Source organism: Pan paniscus, chromosome 11 (genome assembly GCF_029289425.2).
Source record: "Pan paniscus chromosome 11, NHGRI_mPanPan1-v2.0_pri, whole genome shotgun sequence".
NCBI classification, from domain to species: domain Eukaryota; kingdom Metazoa; phylum Chordata; class Mammalia; order Primates; family Hominidae; genus Pan; species Pan paniscus.
In genome coordinates, this window is record NC_073260.2 from 9,897,055 (window position 1) to 9,920,432 (window position 23,378).

The 23,378-nt window shown below is 52.7% G+C and overlaps 1 long non-coding RNA gene across 3 annotated transcripts in view; it reads right to left on the reverse strand.

Moving 5' to 3' along the window:
• Window positions 1-1,971: 1,971 nt before the first annotated feature.
• The window catches only part of LOC117974378 (uncharacterized), a 30,075-nt gene continuing 8,668 nt past the window's right edge, over window positions 1,972-23,378 (reverse strand). For 2 of the 3 annotated variants that reach the window (XR_008626556.1, XR_008626557.1), the window contains exon 2: window positions 12,802-15,581. This is a non-coding gene — a long non-coding RNA (uncharacterized LOC117974378). Of the gene's footprint in view, window positions 10,618-12,801; window positions 15,582-23,378 lie in introns of those variants that run through there. The other variant, XR_004664366.3, reaches the window with a different exon arrangement.

Here is a 23,378-nt window from a genome sequence, read left to right on the forward strand (position 1 = left end):
CATCCCCCACCCTCCATCCCTATCCCTCATATTTCCATTCCCCATCCCTCCATCCTCCCACCCTTCCATCCCCCATCCCCATCTCCTCATCCCCCATCCCTCCACACTCCATCCCCATCCCTCTACTCCATCCCTCCATCCCTCTATCCCCCATCCCCCCTCTTCCACCCCTCCATCCCTCCATCCCCCATCCCTCCATCCCTCCATCCCCCATCCCTCCATCCCACATCCTCCCATCCCTCCATCCCCCATCCTCCCATCCCTCCATCCCCATCCTCCCATCCCTCCATCTCTCATCCCCATCCCTCCATCCCTTCATCCCCATCCCCCATCTCCTCATCCCCCATCCCTCCATACTCCATCCCTCCATCTCCCCATCCCTCTGTCCCTTCATCTTTCCATCCTTCCATCCAAAGAACATTTCTTCAGCACAGGAGAGGTGCACTCAGTCCAGTTTCTGGGCTAGGAAAGGCTTTTAGGAGGAAGAAACCTACGCTGAGACAGGAGAATGAGTCGGAGGCTCCTAGGCTAGAGAGGAAGAGAAGGTATTCCCAACAGAGGACAGGAGGCAAGAGGCCTCTTGAGGGCCATCCAGTTGCATTCTGGCAGTCACTTCAGAGCGGGTGGCCCACCAGAGCACAGGAGACGCTACTTAGGCTGGAGTGGGCAGCAGGGCCAGGCCGTGGAGCTGGGACCACCTGCCCGGCATGGAGCAGGGCCAACCAAGAAGGGAATGTGGAAGGTACAGAAGGCCAGGTCCTCGTCCTCTGGCTGTTTACCACCGGCCCTTCCAAATAGGCCTGTCCCCCATGTCCCTCCAGGCTCCCCAATCCTTTGAACTCCCAATATGCTCATAGTGAAAACCTGCAGTTCCACCCCTGCAAGCTTTCTGTTGCCGTGTGTGGATTCCAGCTTCTTTGGGCAGGGCTGTGCCTTATCCTTCTTGGTGTCCTGCCCCATGTACTTGGCCAGAGCCCCCCAAATATTCAAGAGATAAAAAATACAGGTGGCCAGGCACGGTAACTCATGCCTGTAATCTCAGCACTTTGGGAGGCTAAGGTGGGAGGATTGCTTGAGGCCAGGAGTTTGAGACCAGCCTGGGGAACAAAGTGAGAACCTGTCTTTCTATAAAAACAAACCAACAAACAAAAACACAAAAAATATGAAACCTCCCCCTAAAGCCTCCTCCTCCTCTTCTTCCTCTTGGGGCTCCTGAGTGTTGGCCTTATCCCCTTCCTGTCTCCCCAGCACCCCGCCATATCCAGTCACCAGCATCTAATGATTCTGCCCGCAGCACAGCTGGACTCTCCACCATCCTTGCCCTGCCTGGTCACCTACATGGGCAGGAATGGCAGCCGCCTTCTCTCTGCCTTTCCTGCCTCCAGGCCACACACACAGTGCAGTCAGAGGAGTCTTTCTAACACATAAGCTGGGTCACGTCCCCCTCTCCATTGTCATGCCTCCCGCTGCCCTCTGGATAAAGTCCTAAATCCCCGCCACAGCCTGAATGACCCTTCCCAGGCTGGCCCATGTCCACTCCTCTGGGCTCCAGGTTCATCCCTCTAAGACATGAGAGCCATCTAGTTCATTGCCGTCCACACTGCGTCTCTGAATCCACAGTCCTGGCTCCCGCCCCTGGGCCATCTTGGCTAACAGCCTAGAAGAGTCCCGAGTCTTCAACTGCCTGGTCAGACCCCCACATCATCCCGTCCCCGTGAGCCGGGAACCAAGTCCGTGTCCTCCACACCACGTCCGACACCTGACTGGCCCTGGGGCAACAAAAAATCTTGCACTGGCTGCCCGAATATTAGAGTTTACCCCCCAGGCCCTCCCTCCCTGGGTCTGACCGTTCCCGTTTGCTGTTTGTGCCTTAAACCAAAGCCAACTGCTTGGCCTCTTCTCTGCCTACAAAACATTTTTACCGATTTTATGGCTGCGAAAATTTCCTTCCTGTCTTCACATTCACAGGAAAGAGAGAGCCCTGGCCCTGACTCAGAATTGGATTGTAGCTGGAGGCGTCCTCTCCAAGCCGGCTCCAGAGAAAGGGTTTATCTGTTTGTTCCTTGACCTTGAGCAGCCGCTGAGGCAGCCAGAAAGAGGAGAGGCAGGAGCTGGGAGGAGAGCGAGGAGCAAAGCTGGGGACCCTGCGCTCTGCCCCAAGGGACCCACCAGCCAGGTGACCGGAAATAAGTCGGAGGGAGGAGGCAGCCGTGCTGTGTGCAGGGCCAGGGCCACGGAGGCCCAGGGGGACGTGAAGCATTGCCTCTCTGCTGTGGCTCTGCAGGTCCGCGGGCTGTGCTGCCTGCCTTTCTCCATCCCTGGTCCCCCTGGAAACTGAACAAAGAACTGGAAGGAGACGTCAGCCATCGAGGCAGGAGCCGACACTGCCCAGCCATCCTGGGGCAACTGCGGCTGTCACAGACCCTGCCCCAGTGGAGGGAATAGCCCCAGGCAGTCTGACCTTGTCCACAGCGAGCTTCCACACTAGGGGTGGCGGCACCGGCAGGGGCAGGAGATAGAGAAAGAGACAAAGAAAAGGAACCCTTCTCAAAAAGGCCTCTTCCTCCTTTCTGCTCCTGGTGCGTGACTGAAATGTAACCCAGACATTTATTGAGCACCTTTGTCTGTGGTATCCTTACCCTCAATGGGCCAACCGTCTTTTCTTCAGCTGAATTAGGGGCAGGCTTAAAGTGGGAACTGTTTTATTTTTGCCAAAATAATCTCATTCTTATTACATAAGTAATGCATGCCTATTGTAGATATTGTAGAAAATACAGATGAATCCAATGAAGAAAATATAACCGCTCACTCTTTTTTTTTTTTGTATTAGAGACGAGGTTTTGCCATGTTAGCCAGGCTGGTCTCGAACTCCTGGCCTCAGGCAATCCACCCGCCTTGGCCTCCCAAAGTGCTGGGATTACAGACATGAGCCATCGCACCCGGCCTAATACAACCACTGTTAATCCCATCCCTTATCGATGACCCTCTTTGGTTGGCCCCCTTTGGTATTTGGAGGGGTTGGGTCTCCTCCCGGTCCTCTGTATCTGACATTTGCTTCGAGCCTTGCACACAGTGGACATGGAAGATGACTTTATGGCTGATCACTTATCTGTGTATTCATTCTTCACTAACCCAAGGAGTATTCACTGAACCCTCAGGAGGTAACCATTTAGTGGTGTTTTAAATTCTTTGGGAGGGGACTGGGCACATTGGCTCACATCTGTAATTCCAGCACTTTGGGAGACTGAGGCGGGTGGATCACTTGAGCCCAGGAGTTCGAAACCAACCTGGAAAACAAGGCGAGAACTTGTCTCTACTAAAAATACAAAAAAAATTAGCTGGGCGTGGTGTTGTGTGCCTGTAGTCACAGCTACTCAAGAGGCTGGGGTGGGAGGATTGCCTGAGCTTGGGAAGTCGAGGCTGCAGTGAGCTGAGATCGTGCCATTGGCCTCCTGCCTGGGTGACAGAGTGAGACCCTATCTCAAAAAAAAAGAAAAAAAATGGCCAGATTCGGTGGCTCATGCCTGTAATCCCGGTACTTTGGTAGGCCGAGGTGGGCGGATCATGAGGTCAGGAGTTCGAGACCATCCTGGCCAACATGGTGAAATCCTGTCTCTACTAAAAATACAGAAATTAGCCGGACGTGTTGGCGTGCGCCTGTAATCCCAGCTACTCAGGAGGCTGAGGTAGGAGAATCGTTTGAACTCGGGAGGCGGAGGTTGGAGTGAGCTGAGATGGCACCACTGCACTCCAGCCTGGGTGACAGAGGAAGACTCCATCTCAAGAAAAAAAAAAGTGATAAAATAAGCATAAATAACTTATTTGGGAGTGGAGAGGGATGTGTGGAAACCTAGACTGGTGCCCGTGTAACCCAAATAAAAGCTGGGCTTCCATGTAGTTCAGTTGCTGCCTCCTGGGACCTGATAATCCAGCAGTCACAAGTCATTTAAACGAACTTTCTGAATGTCCTTGTGACTCCCGAAGAGCCTCAAAGGGGCCGAATTCAAACCCCACAGCAACAGCTCTCACCAGCACCCGTTTCCTTGCTCCGGTTCTCTCCATTAGACTGGCTGTTGTTTTGCGCATGCTGGAGGCTGCCTGACAGTCCTGACACCAGCCTGCATTCTCCCCTTCTCCCTCGAATATTTGTTATGTAATGTGTTCAGTGGGCAGACCCTTCCCCGCCCGTCCTCATGATCCATGCCCCTCTGGTGAGTGGTTCAGAGCCCACGCTCTGGAGCGAGACCCTCTGGGTCCAAATCCTGGCCCCGCGAGTCACACGCTGTGACTTGACCCCGCGCTACCCAAGGCGCGGTTCCGAGGATCAGTGCTGGGCCACACACTGTTTGTGGACACGACACGCTAAGTATAGAACTGAGAATAAGCATTTAGCAACTTTCATAGCAATTTGACACTGCCTACATCCCATTGTGACTGTGTATATTATAAAAATATCATTCCTGACAGATTGGAACATTTTTTCTCGAAGTTCCTTCATCACAGATAGTTTGGGAAGCACGGATTCAGCCTACTGTGTGCCTCAGTTTTCTCAATAGTGAAATGGGAATAATGATGGTCTCTAACCTCACCACATCCCTGAGAAGATGTAAAGGAGTAAAATCAGGGAGGGCTCTGAGGCTGGGGGCTGGGCATTGCAATCTCTCAGTAAATGTCAGTGTCACTATCATTTTGACACATTCTCCAGATTCTGCATTACAAACACCAGATTCTCCTCTGAGGGCAGAGGAGGAATTGTTGGGGAGAGAGTGGACCCCATTCAGTGTATCCTACCCCACCCCAAGTTCCTATAGCTTTTAGCCAATCCTTGAGATTGGAACACCTCTATCACTGCATCCAAAACCTTTCAGGTTTCCAAAGGAACCACTGGGTAGTTTATTCATCCACTTAACAAATATCTAGGGCCAGCACCATGGCTCACGCCTGCAGTCCCAGCACTTGGGAGGCTGAGGTGGGCAGGTCAATTAAGCCTAGCAGTTTGAGACCAGCCTAGGCAAGATGGCAAAAGCTCATTACTAAAAAAAAAAAAAAAAATGCAAAAATGGCTGGGCACGGTGGCTCACGCCTGTAATCCCAGCACTTTGGGATGCTGAGGAGGGCAAATCACCTGAGGTCAGAAGTTCGAGACCAGCCTGACCAATATGGAGAAACTCTGTCTCTACTAAAAATACAAAATTAGCTGAGTGTGCTGGTGCATGCCTGTAATCCCAGCTACTCAGGAGGCTGAGACAGGAGAATAGCTTAAACCCTGGAGGCAAAGTTTGCGGTGAGCTGAGATTGTGCCTTTGCACTCCAGCCTGGGCAACAAGAGCAAAACTCCATCTCAAGAAAAAAAAAAAAAAAAGCAAAACTTAGCCGGATGTGGTAGCATGCACCTGTGGTCCCAGCTACTCGGGAGGCTGAGGTAGGAGGATCACCTGAGCCCAGGGAGGTCGAGGCTGCAGTGAGCCATGATTGTGCCGCTGCACTCCAGCCTGGATGACAGAGAGAGACCCTGTCTCAAAATAAAATTAAAAAATAAAATAAAACCAAATATCTACAGCCCACGTACAGGGTGAGAGCCGGAGAGTCTAGTGGTTAGGAACTTTGGAGCAAGATGGCCCTGGGGTCCAGTCTTGGCCCTGCCACTTACTACCTGAGTGGCCTTGGGCAACTCACTTAACCTCTCTGAGCCACAGTGTTCCCAGAAGAGAGTCAGGAGGAGTCCTAAGCTCGGGACTCAGTTCAAAGCTGAGATTTGGCCTTCAATGTGCACATACCTGCAGAAAGCCTGGCCACCCCACACACTCACTACATCCAGGCTTGGATTTACAGGCTGTGGTGACCTCCCAGGTTCCCTACCCTCAATGAGTTCCTGTGGATTAAGAAGGAATGGGTGGTGCTTTGACATATCAAACTTGTCAGGTGTTATAGAAAAATAAATGAATTTAAGGGCTTTGAATATTTGAGAATGGAGAGATTTAAAAATGTAAAGGTTTCTTAAGATGGATAGAAGTCTTACCAATTGGATTTGTATTCTGTGGAACAGGGAGGCTTGTGTGAGGCCTCTCTCTAGAAAACGCAGCTCTGTTTAAAGGGAAAAGTGCAGGCAGGCTGGCCAACCCACGTGATGGCTCTTGAAGCTTCTCTTTTGAATGGCCTGCTAGGACTTGGGCTCCGGATTCACTGGCTAACGCGTCACGTGGCCAAACATGATTTGGTGGGGAGGGGAAGTGTACCCAGCACTGGATGCTCTGCATGTCACATAGCAATGGGGCAGGATGGATAATCCTCTCACTGAGGGGATGGTGAATAACTGGAAACAGTGACCAATCTGCTGCCGTTCACCATCTTGGTTGCAAATATCACTCCCGTCTCTTGCATGGGCGTGGTGGATTGGAGATGGCTGCAGATTCTTAGTCATTACTCTCAGCAAGACCTGGAGTCTTTTCCTCCTCCCCTTGGATCTGGGCTGACTCCAGGACTGGCTTTCATCAACAGGATGCAGCAGAAGCGACGCTATGTGACTTCCGAGGCTGAGGCTGCAGAGATTTGAGGCATCTGCTCTCACCCAGCTTGAAGTGCTTCCTCTTGGAAGCCAGCCACCGTGAAAAACCCCGCCATGCTGTGAGGAAGCCCAAGAGAGCTGCATGGAGAGAAGGGCCTGTGGAAGAGCCCTGAGGTGCCACTCACATGAAGTGAACATTTGTGGACCTTCCAGCCCAGCCACCAGCAAAACGCAACCCAGCGAGTGTCCCCAGTCAACGCTTCTCTCTATAGGAGACCTGTAAATGGGGTGGCGGGGGGGCGGGAGGAATTTTCTGATCTCACACACTGTTATGGGTTGAATTGTCTCCCCACCCAAATTCATATGTTGAAGCCCCCACCTTCAGTACTTTACAAAGTAATGTATTTGGAGATAATATCTTTTTTTTTTTTTTGAGACGGAGTCTCACTCTGTCGTTGCTCAGGCTGGAGTGCGGTGATGCGATCTCGGCTTGCTGCAACCTCTGTTTCCTGGGTTCAAGCGATTCTTGTGCCTCAGCCTCCCGAGTAGCTGGGATGAGAGGCGTGGTGTTGCATGCTAATTTTTTAGCGTGGACTACTATTTTTGTATTTTAGTAGAGACCGGGTTTCACCATGTTGGCCAGGTTGGTCTTGAACTTCTGACCTCAAATGATCTTCAAATTTTTTGTAATTTTTTAGCGTGGGCTAGTTTTTTTGTATTTTTAGTGGAGAGGGGGTTTCACCATGTTGGCCAGGCTGGTCTTGAACTTCTGACCTCAAAGGATCTGCCTTCCTTGGCCTCCCAAAGTGCTGGGATTACAGGCGTGGGCCACCGTGCCTGGCTGGAGATAAAATCTTTAAAGTGGTAATTCAGTTAAAATGAAGTCGTCAGGGTGGGCCTTAATCCAATGTGTCTAGTGTCCTTATAAGAAGGAAATGTGGACTCACAGACTGAGACGTCAGGCAGGTGTGCACAGGGAGGAGGCCACCTGAGGACACAGGTGCGCCAGGGAGGGAGGGCCTTGGAAGAAACCAACCCTGCTGGCACCTTGATCTTCGACTTCCAGCCCCCAAAGCTGTGAGAAAATACATTTTTATTGTTCAAGCCACCCAGTATGTGGTATCTCGTTATGGTGGCCCTGGCAAAGTAATACACTCAACATACAATGGTGGAATAGGATGACCCACAAACGCTCTCCGTTGGAAAGGAGAAGAACAAGACTGGGCGCAATGGCTTATGCCTGTAATCCCAGCACTTTGGGAGGTGGGCGGATCACTTGAGGCCAGGAGTTCAAGACCAGCCTGGACAACATGGCGAAACCCATCTCTACTAAAAATACAAAAATTAGCCAGGCATGGTTGCATGCACCTGTTATCCCAGCTACTTGGGAGGCTGAGGCATGAGAATTGCTTGAACTCAGGAAGTGGAGGCTGCAGTGAGCCAAGATTGCACCACTGCACTCCAGCCTGGGTGATACAGTGAGAGCAAAGAAAAAAGAAAGAGAGAAAGAGAGAGAGAGAGAAAAGAGAAAGGAAGGAAGGAAGGAAGGAAGGAAGGAAGGAAGGAAGGAAGGAAGGAAAGAAAGAAAGAGAGAAGAGAAGAGAAGAGAAGAATAGAGGCGGTGTGGTGACTCACACCTGTAATCCCAGCATTTGGGGAGGCCAAGGTGGGAGGGTCGCTTGAGCCCAGGAGTTTAAGACCAGCCTGGGCAACATAGCGAGACCCCGTCTCTACAAAACAATACAAAAATTAGCCAGGCATGGTGGTTCATGCCTGTAGTCCCAGCTACTCAGGAGGCTGAGGCAGGAGGATCACTTGAGCTGGGAGGTTGAAGCTGCAATGAACTGTCATCACACCACTGTATTCCAGCCTGGGCGACAGAGCAAAACTCTGTCTTAAAAGTTAAAAAAGGGCCGGGCGTGGTGGCTCACACCTGTAATCCCAGCACTTTGGGAGGCTGAGGCGGGTGGATCACCTGAGGTCAGGAGTTCAAGACCAGCCTGGCCAACATGGTGAAACCCCATCTCTACCAAAAATACAAAAATTAGCCAGGCATGGTGGCGGACACCTGTAATCCCAGCTACTCAGGAGGCTGAGGCAGGAGAATCGCTTGAACCCAGGAGGCAGAGGCTGCAGTGAGCCGAGACTGTGCCACTGCCCTCTAGCCTGGGTGACAGAGTGAGACTCCGTATCAAACAAACAAACAAGCAACAACAACAACAAAAATTTAAAAAAAAGAAAGGAGAGGAGTGGAGCAGTAGCAAGTGCTGGTCCTCATGAGTTCTGAGTCCTGCTGGGTGGATTCGGCAAGTGCCACCTGCCCTGGGGAAAGAAACCCCTTGACCAGGCCCCATGGTGCTCTCTGGAAATTACTCCCGACTCCCCTGTTCTCCTGCCCTTGGGCCGTCCTCTGGGAGGCCTCCTTTTCTATAACCTCCTTGACCACACGGGATGAGGACCCTGGAGAAGGGGGTCTCCCTGGGGGCTGAGCAGCTTCCTCGGGCTGCTTCCCCGTTGGCGCCCAGAGGTGGTTTTGTGTTGTTGACGGTCACAGTCTCTTTTAATCCAGCTGACAGCTCTGCGGACAGTGCCACCCTCTTTAAAACTTCGTAACTTTTGCCCAATTGTTGTCACTCAGCTCTTTTTGCCAAAGATACACCCAAGGCCGGGTGCGGTGGCTCACGCCTGTAATTCCAGCACTTTGGGAGGCCGAGGTGGGAGGATCACCTGAGGTCGGGAGTTCAAGACCAGCCTGGCCAACATGGAGAAACCCTGTCTCTACTAAAAATACAAAATTAGCCGGGCATGGTGGCGCATGCCTGTAACCCCAGCTACTCGGGAGGCTGAGGCAGGAGAATCACTTGAACCCGGGAGGCAGAGGTTGCCGTGAGCTGAGATCACACCATTGCACTCCAGCCTGGGTGACAGAGTGAAACTCTGTCTCAAAAAAAAAAAAAGACACACCTAACTTTCTTCTAGACATGGCTTTCTAGACAGAACTGTGGGCCTGCGAGCTTTTCTGAGGTTTCAACAAAGGGCGTGATGGCCACACCCTTGGTATGATCTTTACCCTGAGATTGAGTCTTAACTGGGCTCTATCACACAGAGTGTTTCTTAGTTTTATTATTATTATTTTCTTAAGCCTAGAATATTCTTTATTGACTATTTGTAGAGTATCCATTTTAAAGAGTCTTCACAGAAAGTTTAAAATTCATAATTAGCTGGGCATGGTGGCACATGCCTGTGGTCCCAGCTACTCAGGAGGCTGAGGAAGGAGGATTGCTTAAGCCCAGGAGGTCAAGGCTGCAGTGAGCTGGGATCACGTCACTGCATTCCAGCCTGGGTGACAGAGTAAGACCCTGTCTCAAAAAAAAACAGAAAAGAAAAGGAAGAAGAAGAAGAAGAAAGAAAGCTTAAAATTCACAATTAGACTTCTCAAACAATACATTTCTGGGGACAGACAAAGTTAAATTTAAAACTCTTATCTGCTCCAAGATCATATTGTGTGTTCCAAGCACAAATATGTCAGAAATTTTTTCTAAAATGTCATTTGGCACTTGAGTCTTGCAGAAGCGACAAACTGCCAGAGGGGCAGGGACTGTGTCTGTTTTGCCCACTTATTATGCAAAAGAGCAGGATTTTCCAAAAATGGCCCTGGGTGCTCACTCTAGGTTGTCTGGGTGATGAACTGGCAGGATGGGGTGGAGAATTGGATCGCACCTTTTTCCAACTCGGGGATAAGTGGTTTGTGCCCAAGCACAGCTTCTCTGGCCCACCCCAGCCTTCTCCCAGCTGGGGGCACAGCACCCAAGCTCAGCCTCCTGCAGCACAGGTGGCCTCCTGCACGTGACAGTGTCTGGATCCTCCCACGGACTATGGACCTTTGGGCACTGGGTGCCTGGAGCACTCACTTAGTTGCTCTTTCATTGGACCGAGATGAGGAATAGTTGCCTTTTTCAATCCTGCAAATCCAACATTTCTGGATTTTCTCTTTCCCTTTCATTTCTGCTTGCAAGTAGGTTAATTCCCTTAGAGCCCATCTCCTGCCTGTAGGGCCCTGTGAAATGCGGCATATTCGTTTGCTAGGGCTGTGGTCACAAAGTCCTGGGTGGCTGAAACACAGGAACACATTGTTTCACAGTTTGGGAGGCTGGGAATCCAAGATCAAAGTGTCAGCAGGTTGGTTCCTCATGAGCGCCGTAGGGAAGGATCTGTTCCAGGCCTCCCACGTTGGTTTATGGATGGTTGATTTCTCCCCGGGGTCTCCATGTCATCTTCCCTCTGAATATGTCTGGGTCAAATCGCCTCTTTTTTTTTTTTTGAGACAGAGTTTCACTCTTGTTGCCCAGGCTGGAGTGCAATGGTGCGATCTCGGCTCACTGCAACCTCCACCTTCTGGGTTCAAGTGATTCTCCTGCTTCAGCCTCCTGAGTGGCTGGAATTACAGGCGCAGGCCACCACGCCCAGCTGATTTTTTTTTTTTTTGTATTTTTAGTAGAGACGGAGTTTCATCATGTTGACCAGGCTGGTGTCGAACTCCTGACCTCAGGTGATCCACCTGCCTCGGCCTCCCAAAGTGCTGGGATTACAGGCGTGAGCCACTGTGCCCAGCCTTTTTTTTTTTTTTTTTTTGAGACAGGGTCTTACTCTGTCACCCAGGCTGGAGTGCAGTAGCACAATCATAGCTCACTGCAGCCTCGAACTCCTGAACTCAGGCAATCCTCCCACCTCAGTTTCCCAAGTAGCTAGGACTACAGGTGTAGCTTTTAAAGCTTCTGCTGGCCACTGATGTGTGGTCACTTCTGCTCACATTTCATTGGCCAGAGTAAGTCACATGGCCAAGCCTCGTCAGAGGGCGTGGAAGGACGTTCTGGGGACAGGATGGTATAACCTGCTTAGGAGAAGGAATTGCTGGGCACAACGGCACCATCTATCATCCGGTTGGCACTGGTTAAGGCTTACGTGTGTGGGGCTTTGTGCCAGCAGCTTCACACCCTTAGCTCATTGACTCCTCATGTAGCCCCATTTTATAGGTAAGAAAACTGAGGCTTTGAGAGGGAGAGAGACTTGCTCATCGATCATAAACAAGATTAACTGACAGACTGAGAAAATCCTGAAGGTCTACATGCTTCTCAGGTCTTGCCCCGTTCCATCTTCTTCTTGAGGCCAGGGTGAGAAAATGCTTGGCCTAGGATGTAGCCCACGCGGAACACTCACAAATGGTAGTGGAGTTAAAGATCTGAGTTGAGGCCAGGCGCGGTGGCTCACGCCTGTAATCCCAGCACTTTGGGAGGCCGAGGCAGGTGGATCACCTGAGGTCAGGGGTTCGAGACCAGCCTGGCCAACACGGCAAAACCCTGTCTTAACTAAAAATACAAAAATTAGCCAGGCATGGTGGTGCATGTCTGTAATCCCAGCTACGTGGAAAGCTGAGGCAGGAGAATCGCTTGAACCTGGGAGGCGGAGGTTGCGGTGAGTTGAGATCGCGCCACTGCACTTCAGCCTGGGAGAAACTCCGTCTCAAAAAAAAAAAGATCCTAGTTGGGTGTGGGGGCGTCTTGAGCCAGCAATGCAGCTGCACACCCCACCAGGGTGCCGGAAGAGCTTGCTCTGGGGGAGCCCACACCCCACCTTTCAGCTCAGCTCTGTCTCCACCCTGCCTGCAAATCTAGGTGCTCCCCAGAGTGCACAGGGTCAAGGGAGGGCAGGGGTTTACATAAGTAAATCCAACTCCTCCTGGAGGAAAGGGAGAGAAGGAGCCTTGTGCATCCCAGGACCCTGTGACCCTGTGATCACTCCTTTGCGGCTGAATCTCCCAGGCTCTAAGTGCCTCTGGGGGGTTGTGAATTTCTTGTCTGCTTGTTTGTTTCAGCAGGGCTGGGCAGGGGGCAGAAAAACCTTATGTTCTTTTTATTATGCTCCTCATTTTACAGATAGAGAAACTGAGGCCCAGGGAGGTTAAAGCCACTTCCCACAGCAAGGGGTGATGATAGATCCAGGACTCAAGTGCAGCTGGGGCGGGCGCTGGGAGGACTGGGCACTGAGGCCCCAGGTGAGCCTGTATTAAAGAGGCTGAGGGTGGGGCTGGATGGGAAAGTGGTGGTGCGGACGGGGTGGGGGGGTGGGCGTTTCTCCTCCCAGGCCGCCCAGGTCTCAGAAGGACAGAGAGGGCAAGACAGTGATTCTTGGAGAGATGGATTTAGTCTAGGGGGTCCCAGATAGTGAGAAAGAGAACCAGGCAGGGGCCCGGGCCCACGTGCAAGGGACAGTGTGAGAAGGAAACACACACACACACATCCCACCACAGACTTTTTCTGGTTTTGACACCCAACTCAGAGAAGGTCTTTTTACATTCAGATTTCTGAAAATGTCATTAGAAACAATAATGACGATGGCAAGCCTTCCCTGAGACCTCACAGCATTTCAGGAAACTCGCTGAAAGGCTTTGCCTGGACTCCCTCACGGAGCCCTCACAGCTGCCCTGTGAGGTGGGTGCCATTACTGTCCTCTTATTATAGATTGGGAAACGGAGGCTCCGAGGTGCCAGAGCTTGCAAACCGATGGAGGTTGGCCAGACTTCATGAGCCACACTCTGAATATTCCCTTTGAGGCACAAACAACAGAATCAAGAAGGAGGCCACGCGCGGAGGCTCACACCTGTCATCCCAGCACTCTGGGAGCCGAGGTGGGTGGATCACTTGAGGCCAGGAGTTTGAGACCAGCCTGGCCAACATGGCGAAATCCCATCTCTCCTAAAAATACGAAAATTATCTGGCTGTGCTGGTGCACACCTGTAGTCCCAGCTACTTGGGAGGCTGAGGCAGGATAATCGCTTGAACCTGGGAGGTGAAGGGTGCAGTGAGCCGAGATCACACCACTACACATCAGCCTGGGTAACAAAGCAAGACTCTGTCTCAGAAAAAAGAAAAAGAAAAAGAAAGAAAGAGAGAGAGAAAGAAAAAGAAAGAGAGAAAGAAAGAAAGAAAGAAAAGAAAAGAAAAGAAACGAGGGAGGGAGGGAGGAAGGAAGGAAGGAAGGAAGGAATCAAGAAGGAAAGCCCTGCCTGCCTTGCCACAAAGCTCTAGGCCTCCCACCCCTCCTCCCTGCTGAGTCAGGTGCCCACTATGGACTCGAGGCTTTGGGTTCCGCCAAGATGGCCAGATAGGGACTTCTATGCTGGTTTCCCTGACGCCATTTCCCTCCCAGCCCTGGCTTTCCAGAGCCCTAAACTGCCTTTCCCTATGAAAGGGGATAGAGCTTCCCACAGCCACCCGTGCCTCTCTGTGACTATCAGAACAGGGGCCCCACTGACACCAATAATGATGCCTGCTGTATGAGGCCAGCCTGTTCTCTGCAGCCCTGAGGTCAGAGGACAAAACGAGACACAGCCTATGTGCCCATCCTCTGGGGATTGGATAACCACATACAGGTACATGTGCACAATGGAATACTACGCAGCCAGGAAAAATAATGAGGTGCAATAAATTGCCAAACAGGACATATAATATTGACTGGCATTTTTAGGCAAGCGTGGTGGCTTCCACCTGTAATCCCAGCACTTTGGGAGGCCAAGGTGGTAGAACCACTTGCACCCAGGAGTTTGAGACCAGCCTGGGCAACATAGTGAGACTCTATATCTAGAAGAAATAAAAAATTCGCCGGGTTTGGTGGCCTGTGCCTGTAGTCCCAGCTGCTCGGGAGGCTGAGGTGGGAGGATGGCTTGAGCTGTGATCATGCAACTGTGATCATGCAACTGCACTCCAGCCTGGGCAAGAGAGCAAGACCCTATCTCACACACAAAAAAGTTTCTATAAGTATCTGTATTGACAGAAAAACTCCAACCCTGAATGTGCTAATTACCCTGATTTGACCACTACACATTGTATACGTGTACTAAAATATTACACTGCATCCCATAAATATGTACAATTATTATGTGTCAATTAAAAATAATAATACAAGCCAAAAAATAGGACGCTGCACTAGAGGCTGAGGTTACGTGGATGAATATGGCACGTGGAAAAAACAACAACAACAATGACAACAACCTCACTTCAGGCAAAAGTAGGAGGCTTCCTCAACACAGCCCGGGGTTCTTTCCTCCGCTCCTGCTGTCTCGCTTCCTCCCTGGCATGGGCGCTACACGGTGTCTCAGCGCGACTCCCCTAAGTCAGGAACAAGCGAATTCCGAGATGAACGGTGCAGTCCTGGCCTCGAGGGGCCTGGAATCTACGGAGTGGGGCAGGTGGGCACATAAATAAAAAACATCATCACCTGAATGGCGTGAACCCGGGAGGCGGAGCTTGCAGTGAGCCGAGATCGCGCCACTGCACTCCAGCCTGGGCGACAGAGCGAGACTCCGTCTCAAAACAAACAAACAAACAAACAAACAAACAAACCATCATCACAATGACCGGGGGTGGGGGCTTCTCCAAGTGCTTGATGCTCTGCCAAGGAATTCACTGGCATTAATTCGGGGACCCCTGACCATAAGTGAGTTTTCTCATTTTACCAGTGAGGGAACCGAGTCTCAGTTAGTGCCCTGGGGAGCAGATTCCGTCTTGCCCTGGGGGTCTGGGCCTCAACTCCGGAGCCTTTTCCGGGACAGAATCCTCTAGCCGCTGAGCTAGCGGCTAATCACCCCCTAAAAGCAACAGAGACAAAAGGCAAGGAAAGGGGTTGCACAGAGGGTGGAGGCAGGACAGGTCCCGGTGGCTGAGCTGCCTCCCCCCACCTCGTCCCTAACCACGCACAAGTGGATTTGGTCCTTGAAGCACACACCCCCTCCGGAGGTGCCATGGGCTCCATCTGAAGGTCAGAGAGGGGACAGTGGCCAAGGCCATCTGGAAAGTGCTGTGGCAAGGGTTCAAACCCTGTCGGCCTGATTGCAAAGGCCCTGTCGCCCAGCGTGGGACCCAGCAACCGGCGCTGTCCAGAGACCCCGGTCCTTGGCCCCTGCACAGGCTTGGCACGGAACACGTGCTGGATACGCAGTCAGCCTCCTTCCTTGTCCTCCTTCCGCCATCATGTGACCTTGGTCCCACCGTTCTCTGTTTCCAGGCCTCCGTTTCCCCATCTGCAGAGAGAGGGGGTTGTCCTAGGGGTGCCCTGGCTCCCCTGGAAGCCTCCAGTACCTTAGATTTCCACTGGGGAAGCCAGGAAGGGTAGGTAGGGCCCCCTGGGGCTGGAGCAAATTTGGGGTTCAGGGCTGTTTTCTGGGGTGAAAGCTTGGAGCCCGAGGAGAGCCCCGCGGACGGCCCCAAATTCCCCAAGCCAGCAGCCCCGCTTAACCTTCCCCCCTCTGCCACCCAGAGCCCCGCTGGACCAGACTCGGGCCCCCACCCCGGAATCGCCCGACACCCCTGACTCTGGCGGGGGGAGGCCCCCACCGGGCCGGCCGGAGCCCCCAGCGCCTTGAAAAGCCTCTGGCCTCCCCCTCCCCGCCAACGCCCGACCCGCGAGCTGCGCAGAGAACGAGGGGGAGCGCCGGCGAGCGCGCAGCGAGAGTGGGGGAGAAATGCAAATGCTTTTTATCCTCCTTTCTTTTAAATGCTGAAACCAGCCTTGACAGCCTCTGAAAATAAATGGCACCGACTCGCTGGGATTTCAAATTCCGTGATTAAGGGCTGAAGCAAATACTTTTTCCCTCCCTCCCCCGCCGCCCTCCCTCCGTGGGCTGATAGAGCGGCGGCGGGCCGGGGACAGCTTTTTGCGAGCCTGCCAGGAGCTCTGATACGCAGCCTCCCGCCCGGCTGCGCGGCGGCTCGGCTCCGGGCTGTTTATCAGGAGCGCTCACGCCGGCAGCCGCGAAAGCAGCTTTAAATCCCCTGCCCGGCCTCGGCGCCCCCTCCTCCCGCCGGCACGCACGCCGCGGTCAGGCACGCGCGCGCGCGCACACACACACACGCACAACATAAGGCACACGCATGCACGTGTGCATCTAACGCACACCGCACGATGCACACACGCACGCGTGCACACACCCTCAGAAAAACATGCATGTTATGGGAGCACGCATACGTGTGCACACTGGCACATATGCACACACGTGAACACCCGGCCCTGGTGAGCGTCTGCCTGTTCTCCAATGAAAGGAGGAAGCCAGGGAAGGCTGCAAAGTTGGGGGGATGAGAGGAAGGAGAGGAGGGGGCCAGGAAGAGAGAGGCTTTTCTGGGTTCACAGTTTGCAGGGGCTGCCTGAAGGCAGCCTAGCGTGGGGGGCGGCTCTGAGGCACCCGCCAGCTGTGTCCTCCCTCGTTCCTCCCCACAGGGCTCAGTGCACTCCTCACACGCACTACAGTGACTCCGAGCTGCCTCGGTCTCCCTCCTTCCTTTCCGGCTCAGTACTCTCTGCGGGGAGCGGGGGGCGGGGTCGGGGTGGAAACACAGCTCCGAGTTATTATGCCTTTTTAGGGCTTGGATTCCCCATCTGGGAGACCTCCAGGCAGGACGCCCCGCCCCTCCTTGAACCTCACCTGTGAGGAGCCCACTCAACCAGGGTCACGCAGCTAGAAAGAGGGACGGTCAGGATCCTCGCTCTGAGGGGTTTTGGGGGAAGGAGTAGGACCCAACAACCTTCCTCTGATTCTGAAAGAACCACCTCTGCTCAGACAACCCTCTGAGTGCCCCCTCTCTCCCCCCTGCTGGGCTCCCTCTGCTGTCTAGCGGCAGCTGACAGATGGGTGATAACAGGTACACCCAGGTACCTGCTAGAGGTGGCTCCACTCCCCGGACAGTCAAGCTCAACTCATGGAGCTCCGACAGCGGGCGAGAGGTGCGGAAGCAAGACCTCGCGGTGCCTGCTGGCCGCGTTACACAAACTGCCCAGCAAAGGGGAAGGTGGGCAACCTCTGGAGAGGCACGGATGGAGACCTTCAGACACACACGTCGAGGTTCAGCAGCGCTGGGGCAGGGGGGTGGGGGTGAGGGGACATGGGCCATAGGAATGCCGTGGTCTCCAGCCAGCTCTGCAAACACGGGGTACCCCCACCATCACTTCCCCTCCATATGCACCCTGAAACCTGCACCTGCCCACAGGTAGCCGCCTGCAGGAGACAGGCAGGGCAGGCTGGAGTTTGCAGAAAGCCACAGGGATAACGATGACGCTGGTTCTGTTTGCCTGGCTCGGTTCTGCTCTGGACATGCAGGCCTCGAGGAGTCCTCACTGTGACCACACCCACTTTACAGGTGAGAAAAAAGTGAGGCTCAGAGAGGGAAAGTGACTGGCCCAAGATCTCCTAGCTGGGAAGAGATGGAGTGAGGATTCAATCCCCCTGCCGTTTACCCCATTCTGTCTCCAAAAGGCTGAGCTGTGGCAGGAGCCCCATTTGTTCTTTATGTGAAAATGATGAGGCTGGACTGTATGTAAGTGCTGATATGTAACTGCTTTGGCCTGTCAGAATGCCAGTGTTGTGCAGCCCAACCCAGGAGCAGCACTCTCTGCACAGCGGTTCAGTTCAGCGGTTTCAGTTCTGAGGCTGAGACTCCGACGGCGGGGTTGCCAGATTGAACAAATAAAAATACAGGACACCCAGGCCAGGCGCAGTGGCTCACACCTGCAATCCCAGCACTTTGGGAGGCCGAGGCGGGCGGATCACGAAGTTAAGAGATCAAGCCCATCCTGGCTAACACGGTGAAACCTCATCTCTACTAAAAATAGAAAAATTAGCTGGGCGTGGTGGCACGCACCTGTAATCCCAGCCACTCGGGACGCTGAGGCAGGAGAATCACTTGAACCCAGGAGGCAGAGGTTACAGTGAGCTGGGATGGCGCCACTGCACTCCAGCCTGGGTGACAGAGGGAGACTCCGTCTCCAAAAAAAAAAAAAAAACAAAACAAAAACAAAACAAAACAAAAACAAAACAAAACAAAAAAAACAGGACACCCAGTTAAATGTGCATTTCTAATAAACAACCAGTGACATTTTAGTTGAAGTACGATATGTCCCATGCAAATACTTACAGTACAAACTCATTCATGGTGTATCTGAAACTCACATTTAATTGGGTGTCCTCTATTTTATCCGGCAACTCTATCTGGGGGTCTTCCTTTGAAGACAGACTTCGAAACCAGGTGCTTTTGGATCCAGAAACCCAACGACAGGTGGGAAGCAACACTGTTATCACTGAAATCAGGCCTAGTCCAGAGATGAAGGAGCCCAGGCTTGGGGGCTGAACCAGGCTCCCCCTATTCCTGCTTAAGTAACTGAGCACTGAAGACCACAGTAAGTCATGGGAGCCCGTGATTCCACACACAGACTTGAGGGTGGGATGAAATGAATCAGCCCATGATGGACAGCTGGGAGATGCTGGGGTGGGTGGGAGATGCCATGGACTCTGAAGGTTGCCACCATTAGAACACAGCTGAGACTTTCCAGTAAACTGTCTGTGCAGTCTCTCAAACATGCATTCCAGCCCCCTTCCCACTGGCCTTCTTCTATCATAGAATGCAGAAAATTAAAGTACTCAATTTCCCAGCTTCCTTTGCAGCTGGTGGTGAGCATGGCACCCAGCTCTGGCCAATGAGATGAAGACAGATGATCCTGAGGATAGTTTCCCTTCCTGAATTAAAAGGCAAAGATTCCAAGAAAAATATACTTGCCTGGAATGTGGATGTGATGGCTGGAGGTGGAGCCGGCATCTTATGACTATGAGGACAAAAGCCAGACACCAAGGCGGCAAGGAGGAAGCCAGGGATACCTGGATCTTTGGGAACTCTTGTATCAAGGCTGCCACAGCCCCAGACCACCTCCCTCGACACATTCCACACACAGAAAGAAACTTTTCATTTGTTTAAACCATGCTTGGTGGGGTTTTCTGTTGTCTGTAGACTAATGCAAATTCTGGCAGATTCATCCATCTTGGGGCCTGAGGGAGGATCCCAGACCCTACAGACCACAGTCTGGACATGGGTGAAAATTCATTGTTTTGCATAAAGTGTTGGGACAGATGATCCCAAGTGCTCCATGAGGACTCAGTGCCTGGCGCTTGGCTGTGGCAAAGCTTTCTCAGGCCTCCAGCATGCGACACGGTGTGTGGTGGTCACCAAATGTGCTTTTTGGGGGAGGATTTTCCTTTATTCTAAGATTATGTCCTTCATACTTTTTGGGCTATAAAATGAAATTTATTTCATGAAATGATGGGATAGTTGATGATGAGAATTTTTTTTTTTTTCCTTTTTTGAGACAGGGTCTTGTTCTGTTGACCAGGCTACAGTGCACTGGTGTGATCACTGCTCACTGCAGCCTCGACTTCCTGGGCTCAAGTGATCCTCCCACTTCAGCCTCCTGAGTAGCTGGGACTATTGACGTATGCCAGCATGCCCAGATAATTTTATTTTTTGTAGAAATGGGTCTCACTATGTTACCCTGGTGGATCTCAAACTCCTGGGCTCAAGTGATCCCCCTCATTCTGTCACCCAGGCTGGAGTGCAGTGGCCCAATCTCGGCTCACTGCAAGCTCTGCCTCTCGGGTTCAGGCGATTCTCCTGCCTCAGCCTCCCGAGTAGCTGGGATTACAGGCGCCCGCTACCACACCCGGCTAATTTTTATATTTTTAGTAGAGACAGGGTTTCACCAGGTTGGCCAGGCTGGTCTCGAACTCCTGACCTCAAATGATCCGTTCGGATGGTGAGATTTTTAATGTGTGTGGTTTTCATTTTGTTTTTGTAATAAAAACTTGGCATGGTTGTTATCAGTCCCCCAATTTTCTCTGGGAGTTGCAAAGGTCCCTGGGAGTATGCCCAAGAATCCTTCAGGTCTCATGCACCCAGGCCCAGCTGGGAGCCCAGAAAATAGGGAGGAGAGGCAGCCCCTGCCAGGAGCCAGCATCGACGGCAGTGGGGGTGGATGGCCCAGGGGCAGGCGAGCATGGTTCCAGATGCCTGCACTTTGGGTCCCAAGGGCCTGGCACTGGGAGAATGTTCCCAGGCTGTCTGTGCCTCCTGCTATCCCTGCCCCACCTGCTAAGGTGTCCCCAGAGGAGCTGGAACAGTGTGTTACAGCTCCCCAGGCGGTATGGCCCCTGAGCACGCTGTGTTCTGGAGGCCAGCGAGGGTGTGCCAGGCTCTGGCCAGTGGACCGTGGGTGCACACCTGCTCCAAGGCCCAGTGGCTTGGCAGGTACCTGCCAGGAACAGCAACGCTCAGCTCAGCTGGACAGTCAGCCCAACAAGCTCAGAGATGGCCAGGGACAACAGGAACTCATAGGAGAGTCCAGGCCATCCCAGGGGCCTTGCAACAGGCCCTGAAGACCCAGCGATGGGGAGAGGAACCTGGAGAGAGGAACGGCAGAAGCAGTACTTGGGAAACTGCTCAACCGGGGAGATGAAAGGTGAACACTGTGCTACACTCACAGCATTTTAAACCTTGCAGCTCCCAGCAACTCTGCCCTAATGAGAAGCAGGAAGAGCCGCGGCAGGCAGGGAAGGGAGTTGCTTGGAGGCAAGGAGGATGGGAGGGCAGAGAGCTTAACCAAGTCTCTGTGCCCTGCCACCCTGGGAGCCATCCTGCCCCCACAGAGACCCCCACAGAGGGTTTCCAAGCAGGGGAGAGCAACCAGAGTCCCCAGGCTGCATTTTGGGCTCTGGTGATACAGACTGGAATGCAGCTGAGGGTTAGAGCCATGAGCGGGAAATGCGGGGTACAACTGTGGGGTGCGCCCACCGCACCATGCATCATGCCGAAAAGGTCCTGTAGCGGTTATAGCGGGACCCAGTACCCCTGCCTCACCCCATGCCCAGATATCAAGAACATACAGATATCAAGATCATACAGCTGGGGAACAGCAGAGGGGCTCCTGGATGCTCTTCTTCAGGGTGAGGCCGGCTTCATCCACTTCAGGGATGTCTAGGGCTGGATGTCATAGCCACCTCATTAAATGTGTCTGCTTTTTCCAGCCTCATCCTCATCCCTAGCCCCAGCTCCAGGCCCAGCCTGCTTTTAACAAGACAGTGAAGAGTGGCAGTTAAAGGTCTGGCTGGCATCAGACAGTGCTGAATTCAAACACCAGCTGAGCTGAAAACGGCCTGACTGGGTGACCTTGAGCAAGTAGCCTGCCCTCTCTGAGGCTCAGTTTATTTTCTGGAAGGGAGAAGACAGTGTCTACTTCCAACGACCGCCATGATGTTTCAGGTTCAGCCCGAAGGGTGAGCAGCCAATAAAGAGTGCCGAGAACGGCCTCTGGCCTGCCAGGTAGAGAAATGACCTGATTCCTTCCAGAAGTTTCCAGTGTTCCCAAGCTGATGAGGCTCCTGGGAGATGCCTCCAGATCTCTTAATGTTCAGGGAAGCATGGGCTCTGGTTGCATTAGGGAGGATTTATTTTATTTTTAAAGGAGTTGAGGCCACTTTGCAATCAGAGCCTTCGTGGCTGGAGCTGGGCGAGCCGAGGAAGGAGTATTAATCAAGGCGCTTTAAGGACATGCAAATCAGGAGAAAGCTCAAGTGATTAGGGTGTGATGGGGCCTGGAGTCCAGCCTGTATCCCCATCTGAGAAGAGAGAGCCAGAGTGCCAGGCAAGGTGGCTCAGGCCCAGCTGGGGGCGGCAGCCAAGGGGCTGCCATGGGGCCGGGAACTGTGGGTTGGGAGCAATTGGAGGCAGAGGGAAGGGAACCCCACTCCAAGGTGGCTGAAGGGTTCCTGATGGCTGCGCTGTCCACATGGTACTCTGGCTGGCTTCCCCGCCTCCCCCACAGCTGCAGAGGGGCTGCTCTGGCATGATCCCCTGCCTGGCTGGGACAGGCCCCTCTTCCTAAGGATACAGAATGGTTATTTGGGTGAGAGGGGCCCACCGGCGCTGCTGGGGGCGGGATGGCGAATGTGACGTCAGCGATCTGCGGTATCTTCAGGGTGACAGCCGTACCCCCCGCGTGGGACCCAGGGCTCCACATCTATAGACCTGACCCAAGGAAAGACTCAGGCCTGTGCACAAGGATGCCATCTCGGGGACTGCGTATTCATAAGAAGCTGAATCAAACAGTGTCCAACAAGGGGGGTTGTTCGAGCTGGTTATGGGACGTGTTTACCAGGGACGTTCAGGTCCTCCTGAGAAATGACGACCTAGACATGGGGAGATGGTTGCTATGTATTGTTCCGCAAAGGAGAAAAAAAGCAGGTTGCAAAACCCTGGGAACTGTCTGCCCACCTTCAAAAAGTCGGTCATATATCTAGAAAAATCTGGAAGGGTAGCCACAAAAACATCATCAGTAGGTACTTTGGAGAGGTTATTGTTACTTTCCCCTTTTATGTTAATTTTTGTGCAATAAACATATATGTATTTGTAATCAATAAAGCCATCTTCTTTTCTCTTTTTAAGAAAGCTGCTCTCTGGCCGCGCGCGGTGGCTCATGCCTGTAATCCCAGCACTTATGGGAGGCCGAGGCGGGCGGATCATGAGGTCAGAAGATCGAAAGCATCCTGGCTAACACGGTGAAACTCCATCTCTACTAAAAATACAAAAAAATTAGCCGGGCATGGTGGTGGGCCCCTGTGGTCCCAGCTGCTCAGGAGATTGAGGCAGGAGAATGGCGTGAATCTGGGAGGCGGAGCTTGCGGTGAGCCGAGATCGCGCCACTTCACTCCTACCTGGGTGACAGAGCGAGACTCCGTCTCAAAAAAAGAAAGAAAGCTGTTCTCTTGCTTGGCCTCATACCTCCCCCAATCTCCTTAATACTAAATAAAAGATCCCAGTGGACCCTGAGAGGGACACCCCCGCAGCCCTCTCAGGGGTCCCCTTGCTAGCACAAAGCAGGTCTCCACCACCCAAGAGGCAGGCAGACCAGGTATGGGGGTCATTGACAGACCCTTACCCTGCCCCATGCATTTTTTGGATGATACAGAAAAAAAAAAAAACAAACAGGTACGCAGTGATCATTCCAT